Here is a 6,836-nt window from a genome sequence, read left to right on the forward strand (position 1 = left end):
CAATTGCAATGAATTTACCCCGCAGCACTGCTTTGGCCATGTCCCATAAGATTTGGAATGTTGTGTCAGAGTTTTCATTGGTTTCCATAAATTTTTTGATCTCATCTTTAATTTCTTCTCTGATCCATTGTTCGTTTAATAGCAGATTGTTCAACCTCCAAGAGTTTCTGTATTTTCTGGGGCATTTTGAATTGCTGATTTCCAATTTCATTCCATGGTGGTCTGAGAGGGTACATGGTATGATTCCTATCCTTTTGAAGTTATTTAGGTTTGCTTTGTGTCCTATCATGTGGTTGATCCTGGAGAAGGTGCCATGCACTGCTGAAAAAAATGTATAATCTGTGGCCTTGGGGTAAAAAGTTCTATAGATGTCTACCAAGTCCAGTTGTTCTATTGTTTGTATGAGCTCTGTTGTTTCTTTGTTGAGTTTTTGTTTTGTTGATCTGTCTATTGTTGTTAGCGGGGTGTTAAGGTCACCCACTATTATTGTGTGCATATCAATGTCTCCTCTTAAGTCTGTAAGTAATTGCTTCATGTAGCTAGGTGCGTTGGAATTTGGTGCATATATATTCACAATGGTGATTACTTCCTGATGTATCAGTCCCTTCACCAATATAAAATGACCTTCCCTGTCTTTTTTGATGTCTGTCAGCTTGAAGTCTATATCATCTGAAATTAGAATAGCTACCCCAGCCTTTTTTTCTCGTCCATTGGCATGAAATATCTTTTTCCATCCCTTTACTTTCAGTTTCTTAGAGGCTTTTCTGGTTAGATGTGTCTCTTGTAGGCAACAGATTGTTGGGTTCTGTTTCATGATCCAGTCTGTTAATCTGTGTCTTTTGATTGGTGAGTTTTGGCCATTTGTGTTTAGAGATAATATTGAGAGAAATTGATTTTGGGCTGCCATGAGTGCGTGTAAGTGTGCAAGTGTGTATTTGCGACTATTAGAATATCTGCCTGGTTGACTATCCTCTTCTGGATTTTAGTAGGGGGTCTTCCCATTTGCCATCCTTGATTTTGGTTTTCATTTTTTCTCTCTGGGTTTAGCACCTTCCTGAGGAGGTTGTCTAGAGCTGGTTTCGTGCTGGTGTATTCTTCTAGTTTCTCTTTGCTGTTGAAATATTTAATTTCATTCTCAAATACAAATGAGAGTTTTGCTGGATACATTATTCTCTGTTGGCAGTTGTTTTGTTTCAGGATTTGAAAGGTTTTACCCCACTCTCTTCTTGCCTGGAGTGTTTCTTCTGACAGATCTGCTGTGATTCTGATTTGCCTTCCTCTGAAAGTAATCTTGTCCTTTTTTCTTACCTGTCTTAGAATTGTTTCCTTGTATTCGCTTGAAGGCAGTTTGAGGACCACATGTCTGGGTGAGGATTTGTTTGGATCGTATCTACTGGAAGTTCTGTGACCTTCCTGGATTTGTGCTGGATTTATATTTCCGGTATTCTGGAAGTTCTCCTGTATTATCTCATTGAGCACCCGTTGCAAGCCTATCTCCTTTTCCACTCCCTCTGGAAGGCCTATTATTCTAATATTTGATTTTTTGAGGTTGTCTTTCATTTCCTGTATGGACCTATTGGCTTTCTCCAGATTTGTCTCCAACTGTTTGATGAACTGCTGCCTTTCATTCTGAATGTCTTCCAATTCTGATATTCTGTCCTCTGCTGTGTTCATTCTGTTAGTTAGGCTTTCAATTTTGTGTTCTATATCGAGGATTCCCTTTTTGACTTGGTTTATTTCTGCAGTGACATGGTTTTTGAATACCTTGGACTCTTCCCAACGCTTCTCACTGTCTCTGATGAATTTCTTCACTAGTTTCTTAAAGTCCTTATCTGGTATTTCCTCTATGTCTTCATCTTGCATCTCAGATATTGAGATCAGTTTTTGGTTGTATTGGGAGGGAGTGCTTGATCTTTCTTCTGGGTCATTGCTTTTTCTGATACTTCTCCTCATTGTGTTTTGCCTCCTGTTGTTTTGGGATTTTAGCCTCTGACTTGCTTGTCTGGAGCCGTTGCCCTCAGTGCTGTAGCTTATAGGAAGTGCGACCCAGCAACTGCTGTATGGAGTGTTGGCTTAAGTATCCTTCTTCCTACTCTATTGGGGACAGCAGATGATGGTGAGGTGGGTGTTGATTAGCTCAACACCTCTGCGCTACTTCAGCCCACAGGTCCGTAGAGCCGCGTCTTGCGTCTTGCCTCTTGGGTTCGAGGCCTCTGTGCCACCTCAGGCCACAGGTCTACAGAGCCGCATCCTGCCTCTTGGGCTTGGGATGGGAGCCGCGTGTAGCTGGGGCCCCTGTGCCACCTCAGGCCACAGTTGTGCAGAGTCTTGTCTTGCCTCTTGGGCTCAGGGCCCCTGCGCCCCCTCAAGCTACAGGTCTGCCCAGCCATGTCTTGCCTCTTGGGCTGGGGACCCGTGCTGCACACTGCGGGGGTCTCTGGTCTCTGTCTTTGGCCCCTGCCTCCTGTGGTTTGGAATCTACACCCTAGGCTGGGTTGGAAAGATCCGTCAAGTTCTTCTCCCTGGAATTCCCACTCAAAAGAGTTGTCCCACTGGGAGATGTACTAAGCGGGTCCGCTGTCAGGCCAGCAGGCTTTGTTTAGCAGCCTCAGCTTCTATCCGCTGGGAGAACTTGCCCCATGGTTCTGCAGAACCAGCTTTGCTTCAGGGTCTCCTACTGAGCTGAGCACAGCAGGGGTTCTACTCGAATTCACAGTCCTGCCCTGCCCCCTTTACAAGGCTATTCTTTCTCTCTCTCTTTTTTTTTTTTTTTTTGCACTTTCTCAAAGGTGTTCTGCTGTTGGGAGCAGAGCCATAGGAGTCATGTAGCCGTGCTCCCACCAGCTTGCACCTCTGTCCAGGGAGGCTCTGCTCAGTGTTGCCCCGCTCCTAGTGCTCAGGCTGAGCCCAGCAACAGTTTCCACTGCAGTCTCTTGCAGCTAGTCAACCATTCGAAGCTGAGTTGGGGATTACTGTAACCCAGTCCCAGAGCGCAGCTCCAGTCCCCTCTGCACTCTCTCAAAGCTGCTGACCTGCTGGGAGGCACGTTTCTGGGCAACCCCCCCCTGCTTATCTTCGTGGGTTGATGCCCCCTTTGTTCAATCCAGTAGCCTCCTTTAGGGTCTCCTGCACTCCAGTGGTCGGTGCCCCTGTCGGTGTGGACTCCTGTCCTTCCAACCGCCTTTGTCTTCCCTAGAACGGCTGAGATTCCGCCGCCTTCCCCCTGGCTGGGATCGCGACTCGACAAAATTCTTGTGGCGTGCTGTCTCCTCTTTTTTCCTTTTTATGGTTGTCTCTCCAAGCTGTGTAGATCTTCTTACTTCAGCGAACTCCAGTGACCTTCCTACACCTATCCCCACAATTCTGTGTCTCCTGGTTTGTTTCTCTGCAGGATCGGTTCTCCTCTGTCCCCACTCTGCCCTACACCAGCTCTCTATGGTCGGCCATCTTCCTCCGTCTCCCAGAAAAGTTTTATATATTAAAAACAAACTGTGCTGCAGGTGCAAAATTTAAGGTGCAAAAAAGTTAGCTGTTTGCCTAGGGTCATTCAGTTTGTAAGAGGTGCAGCCAGGCTTCTAACTCAAGTATACTTGTTCCAGAGATGCTGTTAATGCTTGATGTGAAGGATTTGATGATTAGGTTGAGCCTCCAGTCAATATGGCAGTTCCCAGGATTTCCAGGGAAGACTTCATGTTTGCTGTGTCTTATTCAGTGTTTTCAGGTATCATGCAAATCTATGAATTTATCTGTTCTGCATATTTGCATGAACATAAGCTCCACAGTTGACATCAACTGCTGTGAGAAGATGCATGACAGGCCACATGGCCAAGTATAGCATAGTGTTAAAAAATAATGTTCATGGAGAATTTGGAAGCATATGAGTAAAGCTTGTAGCAAAGTGATCAAAGCAGAGCATAGAACCATATGCAGTGGATGATCTTAACTCTCAGAAATGCCATGTCTGGTATTGGCAAGATTTGTTAACAAGTAAAATTTCCCACTCACTTAGTACTTGGATCCCCACCAAGGAAGGCTAGGCATTCTACAGTCTCTTGCTGCCCATAGAATAGACCAGAGGAGTGTAGCTATTGATTCCCAACAAAAGCTTTATGATGAATGAAAGAGCAAGAAAAAGAATCAACATTGGACTGGGTAGATCATTGCTGTGCACAGACTAGGCTTGGTTGAGGTGTCACAAATTGAATCAGTTTATAAGCAAAAATAAACAAAACAACAAAACAAAATAAAACAAACATGCAGAAGAGGGCATGGTGATGCCATGGGACAACAGCTTGAATTGGTTAATCCTGTGAGTATATCACCCGAGGCCATTCTTGTTTTCTGAGTCCTGAAAAAGTTGAACTTGATAGTCATGACATTTTCTGTATTTTGGTTACTTTTACTTTTCCACAAGATTGAATCTCCCAGCTGGAGCTCTTGCCTCTTCCTTCAAATTACTTTATTTAAGGAAAGTTTACACACCATAATATTTACCCATATATTAATGAATGGTTGAATGATGTTTCATATTTTCTAATTGGAAAAATAAATAGAACATAAAGTTCAACACGTTAAGCAATGAAAAAGAGAGGGAAATAATAATTCCCATTGAATACACATTTATTGAAATGTCATACTGTATCTCATAAGTATGTACAATATTTGTTTATGAAAACTTAGAACAATCTTTCTTTGTTGGCTTTCTTTCCAGTGCCTGCAAATAGTGAGGGCTAGACTGGGCTAAAGTCATGAAACAGGTATTCAATTCAGATCTCCCACATGGGTGGCAGGAACCAAACTACTTGACCCATCACTACTGTCTCTCAAGGAGCAAAATATTACCAAGAAACTGGGATTGGGATCTAGAGCTGTGTCTCAACACAGATATTCCAAGATTGGATGAAGATATTTATTTATTTGCCCAAATGCCTGTCACTGTTTCTTATTTTATATGGTAGGATGATAATCCTTTTTCCAAATTTATCACAGTGCTGTTTTATTTTCTATTCAGTTTTTAAACAATACTGACTTTATAATCTAGTGGATGAAAGCACAAAACTAAAATTTTTTAAAAAGAAGAAGAGTTTATATTGGAGAAATGAAATTTTCATTCACAAAACAGAATGATCTGAGAAAGAATGGGGTGGAATATGGCAGCTGAGTGGTCACTACCTTTCCCCAGACATGATAATTTGAACAGCTACTCACACACCAATTCATTTTCACAGGGGCTAGAGAAGCCAGGTGAGAGATCAACATGCTGGCTTTTTGTGCATTGGTGGAAGTAATATGTAACAAACCTCAAATAGTGCAGTGTGAACAGAGGACACTTCCTACTTAGTCCACTGCAATAAGATTTAGGCTCACATCTGCAGACTAAATATTTGGTCGTTCCCTAGCTGGGTGGCCTCTTCCTCCTCTCCCCATATGTTATCACAAAGTGGATTAATGCTTCAGCTGTGTGGAATAGGCAGGAGAAGCTTAGGATTATGTCTTGGAGCTCAGAGTTTGGTCTGCTACCATGAGACCAATCACCTGATAAAGCCAAAAGGCTTGGCCCCAAGACTGATATTCATAGTCAGAGCCTCTGGACTTGTCTATATTGGGTAGGGACCTGTTCCTCTTGGGACAAATTCACTCTAGTACCTGTCATCAGCAACCCCAGGTGGACCTGGCATGCACTCCTGGGACTTGGTGGGGCCTGGTACCTGTGGGATCCAGGTGTGACCCAGCCTGGTGACAGTTTGGGTATCTCAAGGGCTGCCTTTACCACTCACTTCCAACCCTGGACAGACAAAAGGGACTGTGTTTGGGAAGCCAGTGTTAGACAAGTAAAGGCCAACACTGGGTAGCGTCTAATGATTCTAATGGTCACTATGGATGTCAGACCTACGACCAGGTAAAAGATTGGGGCTCTGGGGTGTGGACTTGCTTTGTCAGGCATCCTTGGTAGCCTCATATGATGCTCTTGTGCATTCTCCACAATTGAACAGGACCTAATGACTGTGAGATCTGGGAATCAACCACCTAGTGCCTGACTGGGAGACTGATGGCTCCTCTCGATCACTATCCAAACAACCATGGGCAGGGAGTAAGAAACTGCAAGACTGCATTGGAACTCAGTGTTAGGTTTGTAAAAGGCAGTGCCAGTGCACAGAGCTCTGGAACTGCTTCAATGCCAAATAGAGTTCCTTGGCCTCAGTCTGCACAGGTTTTAAAGGGTTATGAACTCTAGGTAGAATGAGGAATTCTGACATGGTGAACATAGCACTAGAATTCAGAACCTACTCCAACTCCAGGAATAGGATTGTTAAGGTTGAACTAATCTCTTCTAAGCACTTTCCCAGTTTATTCTGAACAAAGCTCCAATAAAGCTGAAGAATAGTAATTAAAACTGCAGGAGTGAAACATCAGCATCAGACCTAGGACAAAACTTGATTAAGGACACTATCCAGTATTGGAATAACAGAAGTGTCCAGAAAAAAACAGACCACCTAGGATTTTTAGAACAGCCACACAGACCAGATTAGTATCACAAATTATCCAACATGCAGATAATGTTGTGTACCAAGAGGCATCAAGAACTTCCTGAGAGTCCTGACCTCACTGAAAAGGTGAATTAAGGCATCAGAATACAATCATTGACAAATTAAAATTTTTTATTAATTATTTTGCATTATGTGACAGTTTCATAGGCTCTGGGAATCTCCCCACCCCTCCCCCCTGGTGGATTCCTCCACCTTGATGCAGTATTACAGTTCAAATTCAATTAAGATTCTTTCCTTGCAAACATATACCAAGCATAGAGTCCAGCTACTTATTGTCCAGATGGATTG

The sequence above is a fragment of the Ochotona princeps genome, chromosome 2, assembly GCF_030435755.1.
Source record: "Ochotona princeps isolate mOchPri1 chromosome 2, mOchPri1.hap1, whole genome shotgun sequence".
Classification (NCBI taxonomy): domain Eukaryota; kingdom Metazoa; phylum Chordata; class Mammalia; order Lagomorpha; family Ochotonidae; genus Ochotona; species Ochotona princeps.